Source organism: Myxocyprinus asiaticus, chromosome 45 (assembly GCF_019703515.2).
Source record: "Myxocyprinus asiaticus isolate MX2 ecotype Aquarium Trade chromosome 45, UBuf_Myxa_2, whole genome shotgun sequence".
NCBI classification, from domain to species: Eukaryota; Metazoa; Chordata; class Actinopteri; order Cypriniformes; family Catostomidae; genus Myxocyprinus; species Myxocyprinus asiaticus.
Genome location: NC_059388.1, coordinates 21505735 through 21525017, shown reverse-complemented (window position 1 = coordinate 21525017; position 19283 = coordinate 21505735).

Here is a 19283-nt window from a genome sequence, read left to right as displayed (position 1 = left end):
TAGTAAATCAATATTGTATCAGTTATACTGTCTGTATTTGTATTCATATTGTACTTTTAAAGCTTTTTGGTAAAGTTTTACTTGATAGTTCACAGAAATTGTTTACATGATACATTAACAATATAAAGGAGTTTCCATATGTACTTTACTGTACTTGTGCTGTCAGATAGAAAAACAGTGAAAGATGAGAAACTAAATGTATTTGATTGAGATAAAGAGGGCTGTGAATGCATGTCTGATGAATTAGAGTACACCATGTCCTAGACTCAGGGCCGCTCATAGTGTCCGACAATCTCCTTGACAACCAAACGCAAACTGGGGAGCAGTTAAGGCATCATCCTCATGCAGACCCATATGCATGTGACTCTGCCCTGTGCAACCAGACAATGTGCTGCTCTTACAGTTTGTTGCACAGATGTGCATAGTTTTGCCTGCATGATAAGTCAGACACTGTATAGAGAACAAAAGTTTGTGGGTTCACTCAAGCCTGGACTGAGGCAACATATGTACAATATTAATAGCTTCTTGGAAGATGAATAATTACTTACATTGAATACTAATAAAATCATTCAGAGATAGTAAAACTGACTCAATCAATGGCAGGAGTTTGGGGTGGGACTGTCTGTCCAGCCAATAGTAGACCCAGAGTACTGGGGAAGCCTGTTTGAAAACAGACACTATTTTTGGAGTTACCATTTGGTGACACTAGTGATGCAGATATTACACACTTGACCTTTAACAAGACTTGTTCATACCTCATGGTAGTACAGAGTTCATTTAATAGACAATAAGTATATTCAATTTATAATATTTCAAAGAGATATAATGTCCGCCTACAGTATACTTGGATATATCCTGTCAATGTAAAAATGTATTTTCAAATTAAACCAATGAAAGGCATTTTTTGCATTTTAAGAGTTCTAGAATCATTTTTTGTGTTCCATTAGGATGTTGTCATGTTCAGGTTGGGTCTTAAGCTATGGCGCAAATCTCGGAAAACCTCCATTAGAGCAGCAAGGAAAATGTGGAAAAATGTGATCTGGTAGCTATAAGTGTGTGAGTTTGAGTGCTATGTGTAGGGAATGTCTCTTTCCATGAGTGCTCGATGCTGAAAAGATTGCCATTAAAAACTACTTACACACAGGCTTAATAGGCATGTGATTTGTCGGTGAAATCTCCTAAATGTGCTAGCAATAGGAGCTGTCGGTGGGGCAGAAATGTAATTATAACACGCTGTACAGCTGCCTTACAGCATTCGCAATGCATGGTACAGCCATTGAACATTGACATATATCATTATTGTATGTGAGGTTGTGGCAGCTTTTGCTTATCAAATTTATTTATTTTAGAACTAGGTAAATTTGACCATATCTCTCTTTGCACTTGGTAAGAAATGTAATAAGAAACATGAATGCTTAAAATTTTGACACAAATTTTTAGAATAATTATAAAATGTATAAAAGAATAGTTCACACATTACATTTCTATATTTTAGGTTACAATGTCAAAGAGTGTGTAAGAGAACATGTATTTCGTAGGTCCTGTAAAGTTTTTCATAATATTTAATCACCTTTTTGCTTCTCTAGTTTCCTTCACATGATTTTAAATAGCCCTGTAGTGTGACAAATTAAACTTTAATAAGTACAAACATTCATTCCAAAGTCTTTAAATTAATATGAGGTCATAAAAGCTTAATGCGTAACAATTATAAAATAATTATTATTGTAAATGCTTTTTTAAAATACAGTAGTTTTAAATGGAGTACAGCAAGTCACAATGCAGGACATGTCAACTTCCCAAATTTATTAGATGTCATCTATTCCTATAAAATAAAATATCTGCCATATTTATCAATACTAGACTCATACAGTATTTAAGTTAAAAACGTAAGCATTAGTTTGTTTGATAACTCACTACTGAGAACAGAGAGTGGTAGGTTTAAGATGATTTCCACCTCACTGGTTTGATCCTGACAAACAGTAGGAAGTGGAAAAGCAAGAGACTCACAGCTGCTATAGCCACACCCTTTGATTATGTAAATTAAAACAGGATAATCCAAAAATGTATTTATACAGAATCAAATACTGTGTGCTTATTCCTAAACAACCAATCATAAATGCTAAACATTCTGACATATATAGTAATGAGTATGTTATGATAAGTGATATCAGTGAGCATTTTGTTGGGGCTGTTCTTATAGCATGCCATTAATTACAGAAACTCCCACGGCACACATCTCGGAAAACCTCCATTAGAGCAGCAGGAAGATTCTCTACACAGAAAACCCAAATAACTCTTTGAAATTGCTCTTTATTTACAGAGAAAATGTCACTCTCTCACAATGGAAGGAGTATACAGTATAACATTATGATTTGTTTTTATGACATTAAGAGCTGTTTGGGCGATTAAGCAGTCTAAACAGTGTGCAAGAACTTGATCTTGAATGTTAGTACATGTCAGGGAATTACACAAGAGTGTTAATAGATAAATGAAATATATTTACAGCATACTTTTGTATCTGTCCATTTTTACACTATATCCAGTTTCCTTTGCGGAATGAAACTCTGTAATTGAGATATAATTTAAACTGACTGTTCTATCAAAAAATGTTATGGGTGTTTGCTCACAGTAATCAGTCTGTGTGCAGCCAATGACCAAGATCATATTTTGTGTATTTCTGTGTATAAAATGTAAAATTAATAAAGTATACAACAATGACTTGCTAAAGCATATAGTCACGTTCTATTTATGGCAGGGTTTAAAATTGTCCATGTACATATATAGTAACAGATGGGAAAAATTGTTTATAAACGTTAATGACTTTTTGTTTTTGGTTCCAACGAAACATGTTGACCTTTAACCAAGTCAAATGTGACAATCTCAGATGGACCATTAATTAGAAGCTATTGTTTTTTGTTTAATCACATGCTTAAAGGGAAAGTTCACCCAAAAATGAAAATTCTCTCATCCTTTACCCTCATTCCATCCCAGATATGTATGAATTTCTTTCTTCTGCAGAACACAAATTATGATTTTTAGAAGAATATGTCAGCTCTGTAGGTCCATTTAATGTAAGATATGGTGGCTAGAACTTTGAAGCTCTAAAAAGCATATAAAGGCAGCATAAAATTAATCCATACAACTCCAGTGGTTTTATCCATGTCTTCTGAAGCTAAATGAAAGGTGTAGGTGAGAAACAGATCAAATTTTAAGTCCTTTTTTATTATAAATTCTCCTCCCTGCCCGGTGGCGATATGCACAAAGAATGTGAATTGCCTAAAACAAAAGAAGAATGTGAAAGTAAAGGATTTTTTTTTTTTTTTTTTTTTTTTTTTTGTAAAAAAAGGACTTCATATTGAGCTGTTTCTCACCCATACCTATCATATTGCTTCTGAAGACATGGATTTAAACACTGGAGTCGTATTGATTACTTTTATGCTGCCTTTATATGCTTTTTGACCTTCAAAGTTCTGGCCACCATTCACTTGCATTGTATGGACCAACAGAGCTGAGATATTCTTCTAAAAATCTGTGTTTGTGGTTTGCAGAAGAAAGAAAGTTGTACACATCTGGGATGGCATAAGCGTGAGTAATTGATGAGAGAATTTTCATTTTTGGGTGAACTATCCCTTTAACACAGTAGACAGTATCCTAGGCCTTCAAGTATATTATGCTGCATCACTTCTCATTTTTTTAAAGGTTAAATTAATTCTTCATCTGTGTGATGGTTCAATGTACAAGAATCCCATTGTAAGATGAATTCCCTGGCAACAAAAAACTAGTGAATGTGAACATTATTAAACCATAGTGAGATCCTACCAAATAAAGTGACCACTGCAGTGATATAATATTTGAGACATTCTCTTTGCATTTGCCATGATTACAGGTCATAGTTCATTGGCAACAAGACAATGATACATTGAATATGCATATTTCAAAGACTGTGAATGTATCATTAGAATCACAATGGTGAACCACATTCACTTTAAATAAAGGACACACTCATACACACATACAGTACATGGTCTAGAATATCTGTTCATTTTTCCCACACACAATCAGATACTGATAAACACACACATCTACAGATGAGCTGAGGTTAGTGAGAGTCACATACTGGGCTGTTCTGAGTGATTACCTCTGCATGGCTAGCCCTCTGGACACCCCCTGGGAAGTCATTATTCACAAAAGTGGCAGTTTTCACATATTTTGCTCATGCAGTATCACATTTTAAACTTTACTTTGTGCATGTCAATCAATCAGTGTCTGACGATTATAATGCACAAATAGCAATTGTTGTAGGATGCTTCTTGCAAGCTACTAGTATCACTGATACAATGTTTTATGGCTAACATTTTTGAATGCAGCTTTCAGTTACTTTTGATAACTCAAGGCCATTGCGTTGTCAGACTAAGAAGAACACAAAGAGTGTTGGTTTCTTTTTAAATCCAGTCAGCCTGTCTTAGGGGGTCAACAGAAAATAAAGGCATCTTGAACAAGCAAAAAATGTAAAAAACAATCAATGTATTACCGTGATAATTTTTCCTAATTTGAGTATGTGAGTAAGCGAAGAAAATATGGATTATTCATTACTGGCATGTGTTTGTCCACAACTTTAATGTACTGTTTTAAAGTCAAATCAAAGTGAAGTTTAATGCCAGTTTTTATATGAACATTCAGCGTATCAACAAAACAGATCTTAAAACATAAACATGGAAATTGGATCCTGCAATACATGTTCCTCTGATTTATTTAAAAGCTTTTCCTACCAGCCAATCGTTATTATATTTGTGACAATGTGACAGCACAGCCATTACAGAAGCCAAAAGCCATATCCTTATTCTCATATTTGACATAATTACCTGAGTGTACTAATTGTTTTGCCATTTTCAAACACAAATACTGAAATATAAAATTTTCATTAAAAATGTTTATGCCTGCCCCTTTGTCCAAAAAAAGAAATCAAATAAAGGAGAGAGCTAGACGACAAAAATCAATTATTGCATCCTCTTGTTTGTGCTATCATTTCAAGGATCACCATGGTAACAAATGACATTAAAATGTCAAAACACAGAGCAAATTTGAAACTTAATACATGTTGAAGTATCTACTGTTACAACCATGTTAGTGTAGTATTTTATATTTGATAGTTTAGAAATATCTTGGTCGCTCTAGCTTGTGTTTGATCAATACGTGATCATAATGATAATAAGATCATTTTTATAGACAAAATATATTGTAATTAGGTTGGCAACTTCTATTTTAGCACCAGGGGAGATTTGTGAAACCAAGCAGATTTGTAACTCCTCAGTTTATGTTGTGATAATATGGAATGAATCCTTTCCTATCAGTGTATCCTTCTCTGTTAAATCAGTTATGAAGTGAAAATGAATATTCTGCCATCATTTATTCACCCTCATGTGTTTCCAAACCTGTATGACACAAAAGGAGATGTTTGGCAGAATTTTAGGTACTGCTAGCCTCAGTCACCATTTGCTTTCATTGCATTTTTTTCCCATACAATAGCTGCTTTTCCACTATCGGGCCAGTGTGAGCCAGGGCTATCAACTGGTCAGCCAGTGCCAATATCCTTGGACCTTGAGCCACGAAAATCAATCAAAATTGATCTGCATTCACATCATCGGGCCAATAGCCCCACAGCGTTATACTAAAACCTGCCTTTAACGCACCACCCTGGTCCCAACATAACACACCCCACCCATTTCACAAGCAAGGGGGAAGCTCAAGATGAGGTATCATGTTATCTAGTTATCTGGAATATCTAGTTTATATAATTTGTAAACATTAGATAGCTAGCAAGATAAATTAGAGATAACAACTCACTGACTGTAACTGACATTATGTCAATTAACATAATGTTAGTTAGTGGTTTCTCCACTAACAGTGGGATGACGTCCCAGCACACCGTTCATGATCTCGAACCGTGGAAAGTTTTTTCTTTGGGCACTGCTTTGTCCATTGTGCATTTTAACAGATTTGTTTTACATTTTTCCTGAACCTGTACTGTTGTGTGCTGGATACACAACCTGGACAGTTTCACATTGACCCCGCCTTATTCACCAGTTGGCCTTGTTTGGCACAAGGTTAATCAGCGGGCCAAAGGCCATGGGCCATTGGCACCGAGAAAGCCCTAAGGAGGCACGATGAAGTGCCGGAAGTGACAGTGGGAACACAATTGGCCCTGGCACGCACTAGCACGCCCACATTTGGCCCAATAGTGGAAACGCAGCTAATGAAAGTAAATGGTGACTAATGCCCCACAGTAACATTTTGCTAAACATCTCCTTTTGTCTTTTACAGAGGAAAGAAACAACATGAGGGTGGGTAATCTAACTCTTTAAGTGCTGTGACTCATTACAAAAGCAGGAGAGACAGCAAAACATGTGCTATATAATTTAGTATACTGTATTTAAAAAATTCACAATTTAACCTCATATTGCCTCATAAAAATATCATTAATGCTTCAGAATAAAGTACCCCAAAACTCATCCAAGGCTTAACAAGTGTGCATGTGTGTGTGAATGTACCCATGCAAGAATGCTCTGGACCACAGCTTGACTCTGAAACAGACATTCACCATTCATCAGCCTTGCTCTTTGATTGCCCCGTTGCCAAGGCAACCTTGTCGCTAGTCAATACTGGTAGGGGTGTGCTGGTGGAGGTCTTCCCTACCGCCTTGCTGGGCTATAATTAAACTCTAATTAGAGCGAGTGTCCACCACTAATCTCTGCCACCAGCTTTTGTGCAAGGCGTGTGTGAGCGATGGGTAGAGATGGAGAGGAGGATCTCAGCATCTGATAATGTAAACAAAGGAAGGAGATAATAAGAAGGGGGACTATGGAGAAATTTGTGATTTTAATCTTTCATCCAAAACCACAGGTTGAGATCTCCTTGGAGTGGTTTATAACCAAGTGCTTAAAGGCACAGTGATGAAAAAACATGACTGTGACCTCAGTAACTCTCCAATAACTCACTCATACCCCTTAGTGACTGAGCGGGCTGTGCAGATATCACCATATGTGCAGTATTATGCAAGAGTATGTTATGCTTTTAAATTTGTGGTTACATGATAGTTGCATTCTTAAATTGTTAGCTATAAAGTTACCTGCATACTACTCAGCAAAAACAGTAAATCAGAGCATTCTAAAAAACAAATGTGTGTATGTGTGTAGATCCCTTTAAGGTTGATGTTTGTCATTTCCAAGCCTCTAGTGGCACCATAATAATATAAACAATAATATTTAAATTGTTTTATATAGGGGTGGGTAAAATATTGATTTCCCTATGCATCGCAGTCTTCATTTGAATGATCTCAATACTGAGATCGATTTTTTACTTTATGCGCAACCCTCTGCTACAATTTGAGTATATATTTGGCAACTGGCTGGTAAATGTTTAGATTTCACTCACCAGTGAATAAATTGTGTAGTATAGTAGTGGAGTATTCAGCAGCGAGATCCTTTCACTGCTTGTTGAGAGTAAAAGTTGTTCAGTGTGTCCAAAGACGAGATCCACACAACCCATTTGTCAATGAGTAATGTCTCTTTTAATAGCCTAAATAAATAAATAAACATTTAATTCTAATCACGCATAGCACAGATGAGATAAAGCCATTTTAGTCTCTCTCGCTAACAGGCGCTCATTTATAGACGCTTTTTACAGAAATGTCGCTTTCCTTAAAGAGATAGTACTGGCTTTAGCACATGTTCAACAAGTCAATGTAAATGCTTGTAAATAGTACAAATTATGCAATTAAACATTAACAAAATATAATATATGCAAAATAATTTCATACTTATTGATTGAATACATTGATTTGTTCATTTTAAAAAAGCTAAAATGTGACCAAAATGATGAAAAACTAATAAAATATAATTAGTACAATTTATATTTTCATAATGTACCTAGTAAGAATGTCCCCTGTATAATTAGCAGCATTAGCTAGGAGATAATTTATTTCATATGTAAGCAAAAGGGACATTATAACTGAAAAATACCCATATGAATCGATATCGAATCGAAATCGGAATTGAATCAAGAGCTTGTGGATCGGATTCGAATCAAATCAGGAAATTTGTATCAATACCCAGCCCTAGTTTTAAACAAGTTTTCCAGAAACTCCATCTGTCTGCTATTGGTCTACTAATACATAGTTCACGCCATTGGTTGAGCCAGTGTTGCTGTGTCGGGCTGGTCGGGATGCTCAAACAAACAGAGCAATGTTTTGATAGCACCAAAGTCACAGCATATACACTTTTTGTGGAAATCATTCTATAAATTGCTTACGTATAATTGTCTCTGCATTTTAAGCTGGGATAGGAGAACATATTTTAACATTTAAGAAAATTGCAAACTTCACCTTTAAAGTTTTTCAGTGTACTAAAGACGTGTATGTGTAAACTGTGCATCAAAATTTGGTAATTTTGTCATTCCTAATTTGAAGAAAACATGTCTCCTGCATTCAAACTGCTCTGATTAACAGGATCGTTGATTTATGAAACTGGCCTTGCAGCTCATGGATGACATGGATTCACAAAGTCAGTGGTTTGTGTCAATGGTTGTTATTAACCTCATAACACTATTCAAGAGAAACAACTTCACTTTGATACAGTAAATACTACTGATGCCAGTCAATCTGAGCCACAATGTGTTTTAATAGAACATGTGGCTTATGATTAACATACATGTGCCAAAACTAAACTTTCACGTTGTAGGGATGTTGCTTTCTGAACGAGCCTGGTATAAGCCCTGCTTATACATGTATTTGCCAATGATACAAAGATGTATTTGAAGTGGACTTTAATCAGTATGCAAGAAGAATAAATGAATATCTAATAAATGCATCCAAGATTTGATCATAGCATATGCATTTAATGCTATAGAAATAAAACTACTTTAGATTCTTTGAACTGAGCTCATCTTAGCAACATCTTGCTGAAGTGTTCATCTGAAACATTCTAAAATGAAACGTTTTGATCAAGCGTGACCACTAAGGGCTGTATTGCTTTTACTGCATAAGTCATGACTAACAAATCCTTGCCACATAAAACCTTCACTCAGCACGGGCTTACGGGGGTGAAATATTGAAAGATATTTATAGTATATTCATTCACTGAGACCAACCCACTATCACGACCACTAAGAGCGTCTATTCATGAATTCTGTCTGAGACCTTCGATGTAAAGCACCCCAATCACTTGCCTTCAATAGAGGCTTGCGAGAGTGGGTATGTGACAGAGGTGTGAAGGTTATTTATGGTGGTTCTGGGGCTGTTTAAAAGTTATCTCAACACCTTGTAGAGAACTTATCTCCTCCTTGCTTCTTATGTAATCAGGTAAACTGGGTTATGTAAGAGGGCATTATATAAGATCTCTGGACAGGACGATTGAAGAATCGCTCTACTGGGAAGATTTCCAGTGAATGAACAGCTGATAATTCATGAAAAAGATTAAGGGACTTTTAGATTTCTTTGTTTGGAAACACTGATGCTCTTTCTGAATTAAAAGTGAATGTTCTTTATGCTCTTTCTCTGTCTATCTCCCTCATGTGCTTGATGGATGTAATGGTGGGCTATCTTATGACACCAGACTCTTTTAGTATAGCTCATGACTTGTTAGTCATTACATTTTAACTAGGGCTGTCATGATTATGAAATTTGGCTGACAATTGATTGTCAAACAAATAATTGCAATTATGCCGATTAATTGTCTGTTTTAGGGCTCTCATGATTATGACGATTAATTTTCCATTTTAGGGCTTTCACGATTATGACGATTAATTGGCATGATTTTGTCATAGGTGTATGTGTGCTTCATAAACCTTAAAGAAGTCATTTATTCATATTTAACTTTTACATGATTTAAGGTTTTAAAACTTATGTATGACATTAAACATAATATTTTAAATATCAAAATATTTCAAAATACTTAAAATATCTGTCTCTCTTTTTGGTCAACTTTAATATCGGTCCATTTTGTATTTACACTGTTGTTATTGGAATCCAGCCAACCTGAATAGCTATTATATTATATTATATTATATTATACCATGGTCTGTTCTAATACTCGATTCTGATTGGCTGGAATGCATGCGGTTCAAACCATGGAATGCACAGATAGTTCCGTCAGTCTTAATCACCGTTCAATATTAATGCTCTGTTTGTAACCATAGCAACATAACATTGCAGAGCAAGCAGAGTGAACTATAGCAATTGAAAACATACATAGTTAATATAATGGAATTCAGCTTGTTTTGCACGGAAGGTGAGAGATTGAAATCAGGACCTATTAAATGCATCCTTCGCTGTCCAGCAAGGCAATGCAAGACGATTTAAACTGTAATGTGTTGTGTATATTATGTTTCTGTGCTGAAGTGCCACTTATAGCCACTAGAGGCCCCCCACATCTCTGACTCAATCACTGAAGAAGTGCTGTTGTTTACAAAACGCAGGTAAATGTGTTTTTGTGGTGATGCAGGGACAAATTGCAATTTCATTAATTCAGTCAATCGAGCAGCCTTGATGGATACCATACCGATGTCTCAGAGGTCAAAATCTGCAGGTTCCAGAGAGTTTTGAATGGTTTTCCCCTTATTATACAGTAAGTGCTACTTTTACTGTCACTGCCACATTTTTAATGTCGGTTTTTCCACATTAATGTGAAAATGACAATGAATAACAATTAAATAATAAATTGTCTCTGGAGTGCCAGCCCCTCTACATTTTGTGGATATGATTGTATCTGGATTGTGCATTTAAATTCATAGTTTTGGCCAAGTGTGTGGTTGCACTACTTTTTCTCTGCGTCTGATTCAGAACAGGCAGAGCTGCAGATCTAATGGCCCTTAGATAAAATTAACCATTATTTCTTATTCTTCCAGTCAAAATTTGCGCTGCAAGAAATATTTTACAGCTGTAAGTAATCAATTCTCTGCATCGCATCAGGTGGTTCTTCACCTTTTAAAATCATTTAACGCACATCTAGCCATGGATTATCCCTTTATATTATATTATTTTAGTATGCAATAGTAAAATATTTAGATCCAAAATTGTTCACTTTCACACATCAATTTAAGGCTCTCCGATTAAACCCATGAGACCTTTGAGATTATCTGTTTCTTCATATCATCTTGGGCATGACTAACGTTGGCCCCTCACTTTAACCTCTGTGCCCCCGACCACATTTTGACCACCTATGTTTTAGCGATGTGGCTAGACTTTTCAGACTGTCACTTACTCACCGAATACACAAGTATTCATATAACGTGATTGGAAAAAAAAGTGCACAATAATCAAGGTTAGTTCAAATAACCACTATCAGACGTTTAATTTATAATCGTGATAGGCCTAATGTTAAAATTTGCATTATAGATAACCAGTGACATATACAAGCTTGTTCAAGTGCAGTAGTTCAACTCATAGTGCTTTACAATTATAATGCAAAGGACTGGGGTACAATCCTGAAGAACATGCGAGTGGACATGTGAGCTGAAAGTGTCATTTGTGTTTCTCATGTTACATTTGATATATGACACTGTAATGTTTAGGTTTAGGGTGGGTAGGTAGGTTTTGTTGATTTAAAACTTGACAGAGCATTAACCTTAAAAACCTCATCTGTTTGGAAGAAAATGCAACGCTTTTAACCGGCTTTTAATGGACATTTCATCTTGGAACTGCCGTACTACATGTAAGAACCCACGTAACATCATTTGGCAAAAATGTCACCACATCATGCATCAAAATATGTGATTTTTAGGCTGGGAAAATGAGGTCGTGGAAATGTCTAAAATAGTTATGATTTCATCAGCTAGATTTAGCTCATTGTGAGTATTTGTAGAACTAATAAGGAAAAATCTTTATCCAGTAATCATTAATTATGGAAATTAATTAGTTAAGTGTGGAAACACTCAAAAAAAATAAAATTTTTTAAGATTTGTGCTTTTCAGTTCCATAATAAAATTCAAAAATCAAATTGACTTGAGTAATTTTTAATAAAATAAAACAAAAATGAAATATTTTAAGTTTAATTTATTTTAAACATTACACAGTTCAATTTGACACAACTGTGTTATGAAATTAAACCAAAAATTAAACACGTAAAAAATAAATAAAAACATGTCTGTAACCACTATTGACACTGAGCGAGAATAATGGTTGATTATTAAACTTACATTTGGTTCCCCTCAATCTTGGATATTTGGTTACATCTTCGTGTAAAAGTATACCAGTAATTGTTAATTGTTAATTAAAACATAAATTAGCTAAATATCAAAGAAGAATGCTTCTTGTAATTTATACTCAGTAGTAAACACATGGACCTTTGCTGTGTGTATGCATGAAGTGTTTTGCGCTGCTGCACTGTAGGTGTTCTTCGTCCAGAATATCCACTGGCAGCAGCTGTACATGTTCCACCGCAGCCCTATATGTGCACACTGGCCTTTTGGGGTCTTCTGTCCATGTTATCAGACTATTTCCATCAAGCTGCCATGTCACACCTGACATGGGATACTTCTGAAAATATTGGAGACCAAAGGTGAGCCAAACCTTTTATCATTGTAAAGAAAAGTTTTGGAGACTTTGTGATTTCTTGTCTAATGTTATCTGTTTGCTTACTCAAGTTTATCTGGACACCCTTTCCACTGAGATACATCCTTCTAAAGACAAACAGAAGCCAAGGAAGATTAAAACAGAAAAAAAAAAAACTGAGAAGTTTCAGCATTCCATTGCACATTCCTTGTGCAATTGAATGTCTTGTGCATGGGAAATAGAATTAGTTTATTTATAGATATGTGTATAAATGTAATTTTTAATTATTATTGAATTCAGTTCTGTTCAAAACACATTAAACAGAATGGACACACTTATCCACTTATAGCACACTACACACCACACACTGAAATAATAGTGTATAATCTATACAGTATATATGACATTGGTTGTTACATTGATTGATGGCTGGAAGGATGTCTGTACAACTGGATGGCAGAAGGTCTCCAAAACAATATGGCATGTTAGACAGAGCAGTAAAACAGCACAAAATCAATAGAGTAAAATTGTAGGTACATTTCTGACATTTTTGTGGAGTTCACCAACAGCTCAAGTTTAAAAAAAAAAAAAAAAAAAAAAGAAAGAAAAAAGAAAAGGTAATTTCGTTCCCTTCTCAGGCAGAATGTAACAAAATAAAATCTGGATTTGATATTGATCCAACAGTCTGTGTTTTCTGCTGCAAACAGATAGACCTGCACTCTGTTCTCTAAACTCACGTCCAATCTGACCTGAAGGTTGTTGGTGACAGAAGATAAATGGACCAGGATTGCAATTTACAGACAATGTCAGGGAAAGAACGTCTAGTATGGGACGCTATCCCCCTGTGCTCTCAGTAGTATTGGTGTTAGTGTAGTGAGCACAGTGCCATGAAAGTATCATGCATGCTGGCATTGGCATAAACAGCATACTGTAAGCTGCTTAGTACCAATGCATATGCAGGAATAAATAGGCCTTAGATATGTGCAAGGAACATAAGTATTCACAAGGAGCATTGAGGAACAAAGATCTATACAACTTTTTGTGTATTTGAGCATCCTGATCAGGGGTGTGTTTCCCAAAATTTCGTTAACCAACTATGGTTGCAGTTCCATTGTTACCAACAAAGTTCAACGATTTGGTGTTTCCAGAAACCTGTGGTTAGCAGCATAGTTCCTTGTTTATTTGCTGTGTGGACAACATTTGACTGTGCAGATACTTTTTTTATCTTTTATTCCATATAAATCTTCCATTCAGTCAAGACCACTTTTACATACACTTAAGAAAACTGCTTATTCCGGTGTTTTGCAGAAAGCGGCATTCTGAAATGTCACAGACGCAAATGCAGCCGTTTAAGGGATTCAAGGCTGTTAAGAGGTAATGCTTTAACACACATGGCTTATGTCACACAGTATGGCTTACATCTCCGTGTTTATGCATAAGTGAAGTTCTTATATATTTTTGAAAAGTGCATGTGCATATGTGCTCAAGTGCAACGGGGGAACCCTGAAGTCTGATGTAAAGGGAACCACCACTATTGCAGCGCAATGTATCTGTCGCATTTACATAGTGCACGCAGCTTTCTTGTCTTCAGCAGCTTTTGCACATTAACAGCTTTCTGAAGCATGTGTAAATGAGCTATTATAATTTGATATCTGCAGAAGTTGTTGCTCCACCCCTGTGTAACATCATTAGCTCTATATTGTAGAACCAACGTGGTTAGAACGATGAATGTGCGACATAGTTACTATGATTTCGGGAAAGTCACGACTAGCTAGTTAATTTCTCCAACGATGCATCGTACTATGGTGGTTAAGCAGTGAATTGCGTAGTTGTACAGGAAACACACCCCTGAAAATCAATATAAAATACGCTAATTTAAGAGATGGATCCCGATATGCACCACAGAGGCTGCACCATTGCCTTTTATTGAAGTTAAAAGCATGCAATGCAATGACTCTGCATGAGAGCAATATGAATTAGAACTGGTGAAAAGTGGCCTACTGTGAGAACTGATTAGAAAGTGATACTGTGGGAGTCCTAACTTCACCTCCAGTGTGTTAAGGAGAGCATTCAGTGTGTGTCGACTGAGAATTGCAAACATGAAAAAGGCAGCCAACATGACATCAATAAAGACCCCTGATAGCTGCTCCAAAAAGACTTTTGCACTTTTGCACTTTTGCATGGAGTGTTCTCTCTGTTGCCTCTAGGCACTGAGTTTCTCAGTGGTTTAATTTGGCCCTTAAGTGGATTAGAGGATAGCTCAAGAGCTTGACTCTTCAGCTTAATGAGTTAAAACCCACAATAAACCTTGTTACTCCAGTAATTAATCTTTCAAAGCATAACAATAGTATTTGTTTGTAGACAGAGCTGAGTGATTCTGTTCCTTAAGAAAGCCTGAAAGAATCCACTGATGCATCTTTCTGAAAACAAAGTCAGATCAGCATTGTGAATCATTTTGATGATTTAGTTTGAATTTCATGAGCTCTGTTTTTCCCCTCTAAGGACCTCTTGTTTATTAATTGCCCCAATGGATAAGGCAGTAATCATAATTTGGGTCGTGGAACATGTTTAAAATGGCAAAGCTAGTGAGTCATGCAGGATTGTACCATGCTCTGAGTCAATGCATTATAATAAGACCATGTTTATGAGAGTTGACCTGGTTTCATTTCTAGAATGAGAATCTTTGTATAATGAGTCCATAAAGGGAAAATGACTGGGATGACACAGAAGCTCATTTGTAAAGGAGTTCAGACTTTTACAAATTTTGTTTGTTTTGCAGATGATGATACTGTCTGTACTTTACTAATGATGAATGACTTTCTATTTTTCAGATATCAAACATAACTTCAGTAAATAAGTAGCATGCAGACAGTTTCTTAACCGCCTATGGACCTTAGTCAAGGTAAGCCAGAGGTCAGGGTTTGTTTGGTTAGCATGGCAGCCTTGCTGGTAGATACCATCACTACACCATATCGGTCTACAAAGCATCTTTTTCCATTGACGGCCATTCAAATGAAGACATGCACTTTGACGATATATAGTATATATACAGTAGCCTACTGTGCAAAAGTCTTAGTAAGGGATAATGTACAGTCAACCGATTTTTGTAGCAAAAAATAAAAATAAACTCAACAAGGTGATCAGTAACCCAACGCGAATGATCCTCAATGTGCTTACCCTCTTGAATACTGCTTAATGTCAAGAGCTACTGAGCACACCATAGAGAGACAGGATACACCTGTGTGGATCTAGCTGGATAATTGCTGCAGAAGTGTTATGCTTAGTCATGTGTTTGCCAAAAGTGCTGTTTTATGCTTTGAATCAAGTAATAGTGATGATACTACCTCTAAGATAAAGTTAAAAGAATGATTATTCAGTGGTCCCAAAAAGTAGGCTATTTGGAAACTTAAGCCACACTTAAAATTGTATGAATGCAATAGCATTAGTTAACAAAATATCAAACACAGTGCCATGTATTTCAAAGCTGAACTAAGTAACTTTGTGCTTTGGGAAGCACACTTTACGTCAGTCATGTTTCATCACTGCTCTTCTCGCAAATTAATCTCATGATTTGAGCTTAACTGTACATCTCCTGTATGTGATCATGACTGGGAGATATTCAGAGCCTGAGTCATAATGTGCTATTTTCATGTTGATATTATATTATACAATTGAAAATGTAAAACTGAAATTTTACTTGCTATGATGAAGATAAAAACACTTTTACATAGAGAACAGGGGACTCAATCTCCTCAATTATCATCAGTTACCAGTATATTTTAATATGATTTTTCAAGTGCTTTATCTACTATTAATGTTTGTATTGTACTACACTCATCAATTTAAGAGGTGAAACTTGTGATATGGCATAATGCAAGTGAACCATAATACTAAATTAGTATGTCTATGCAATGCACACTAGTTGTCACGTATTCCCCGTTTCTGTTTCCTGTTAGTTTTGTAGTCCTTTGTAGTTTCTTTTCATGATTGGTTTTCCCCTGATTGTTTTCCCGAGGTGTTCCTCATTCCCTTGTTTGCCCTGGTTTCTTTGTCAGTCTTCACATGTGTTGTCATGTTCTGTGCCTGGCTCCCTGTGTTGTGTTTCCTTTTATTCCGAGTTATCTTGTTTATCTTTTGTTTCATTAAAAGCTGCATTTAGATCCCCATTCGCCATCTGCCTCCTCACACTAGTGTTATCACAGTACCAAAATTTCAGTAGTCGGTACCAATACCAGAGAAATGTCTTGGTTCTCAATACCAATTTCGATAACACAGCAAAAATATGATAATCAGTTTTGGGGAAGCTACTTTGAAACTGTAGTTTGACAAGCTACTCATCATTTAAAGTAGTTAAGCTCCAGTCAAGCTACCCTTTTGAAAAAGTAGTTAGCTACACTACAAGTTACTATCAAAAAGTAGCTAGCTATATTGAAGCTACTTAATGAGGCAATATTTTTTTTTTACAATGTTTCTATCAAACCAATAATATTAACAACAAAATTTACACTAATAACATTTATTAATACATGTATTAATTAAATACATTTAATATATTTAATTAAATAACATTAAATGTTCAGTATTTAATTCATTTAATGAATAGTAACATTAATACAGTTAATAATGGCCATAAAATATAAACAGAAAAATCAGACACCAATAAAAAATAATTTTTATACTACACTTCACACTTTTCAGTCTTCCTGTTGTACCCAGGTGTAGCCTACTTCCCTAAAGATCACATTTTTATGACAAACTCTCCTTGGGCTGACGTTTTGTGCTTATCACATAATATTGAGTATGGATAATATGTGAATAGAGACTAAGGGCTTGTTTCTCCTGTCACCTGTGTGCATGTTCATTGTATTTTCTGACTTTTTTGCCATTGATGAACAAGTGCCATCTTTACAGGTCACATACAGAAGTTGCTCTACAAAAATCTCCCGGACATATAGAGGCAATTTTGAAATCTCAGCAGGACACTTTATTCTGGTCCAAAAAAAGAGGATATGTTGGGAAAAAGAGGTCACCCTATAACAGATTGTCGCATAATAATACATGCCATTATAAATTATTTATTTTACCAAAAATTATATTTATTTACATGAAAATAATAGTTAATGCTAAGTAATGGAGAAAACAAATAGGTAAGCATGATAGGAATTATTTCTCTCGCTGCTCCCAATAACGCACAGATAATTAGAAGCAAAATAAACATATTCAGAACAGGAAAAAAAATATCCCTCAGTAGGCAATAATAACTTTTTAAATTATTTTATTTAAAAAAGTGTAGGTAAATTTGCTATGTTGTCTATTAACAACAAAATGGCTTTCTTTGTTTCACAGAATAGAATCGTGTTCTTTTATCATTTTCAGATTTATCTGGCACTGCACACCTTGTAAAGTAACAAACTGTGGTGTGTCGCTTTACATAATCATCAGACAATCTCTTTTATTGTGAGCCCTACTAAGCTGCCAGTAGGTGGCGGTTATGCACAATTTTAGTTTGTGATCTGCAGTAACAGAAGAAGAAGAAGAAAAAATAACACTGTCTGATTCTGAGCAGCAGCCAGAATAGGCTTCAAGTTCATCAGATGTTTTGCCGGTAGAAGTTTGGCTTCTACGAAATAAAGAAGGCTATTAGTTATAATCAAACCAAAACATGATGTAGCGTTTGGTCACACTACACAGCTACTTGCTGGAAAAAGTCGTTTGCCACTGGAAAAGCTACACTGTTTTAAAAGCAGCTTTGCTACTGTCAAGCTACTGAAAAATGTAGTTAAGTTAGTAGCGTCACTACTTGTAGTTAGCTACTCCCCAACACTGATGATAACTGGTGTGTTCAATAGCACATTTAGTTATTTTTAATAATTATTTGAATATAGTTAATTATTTTCCAGAACATGTTTACATTTTAATTTAATAATCAAAATGGTGTCTAATCAATTAATTCTTAAAAATTGTAATAAGTAAAAATCTAACGTCATTGCATTTTTTTTAATTTTTTTTGCCAAACCTTGATCAACAGCTGTCTTGCTTGTGATAAATTGATTATTATTACTACTACTACAGATAATATTACATTTTACTATACAGTTGTATTAATATTTTTTGATACAAGTTTTTATTTGATTTCTTCAATTTCTAGTTTATATTTTGAACCTGGCTTTATTAATACGTATATTTTTTTGCCAGAAGCGTCACTTTTCTGGATAAACAATTCGCGACATGGCCCAGTGTGATCATTGAAGATTTTCAAGTCATGTCTGAAATCTGTTTACACTGTCCTTTGAGTCTGACAAATGAAATGTAGGACACAGTTTTGGCGTGTTTTTATTTTAGATTACTGGTGTTTGTGTATGTGGTAATTTTGAAATGTTATGTTTTACATTTTATTACGGTGAAGCACTTTGGTCAACTCCGTTGTTTTAAATGCTACATAAATAAACACATTCAAATTAAGCCTGTGAGCATTTTAAAGTTGTCGTGTGTCAGTCATACTGCGCGCTGCTACCGGACAGAGCCGGTGTTTGGTACTACCAGTACTGCAATTGTTACATCTTTTTTATTTTAGTATCAACTTGGTAACAAAGTACAGGTACTTTTGACAACACTAATGCACACAATAACACCGTAAACTGAAAAAAACGAGGATTCAATTATGACGGGGATAAAATATACTTTGTGAAAGATAAAAATATTCTGCTTTAATATGTAATATAACAATAACCAAAAGTCA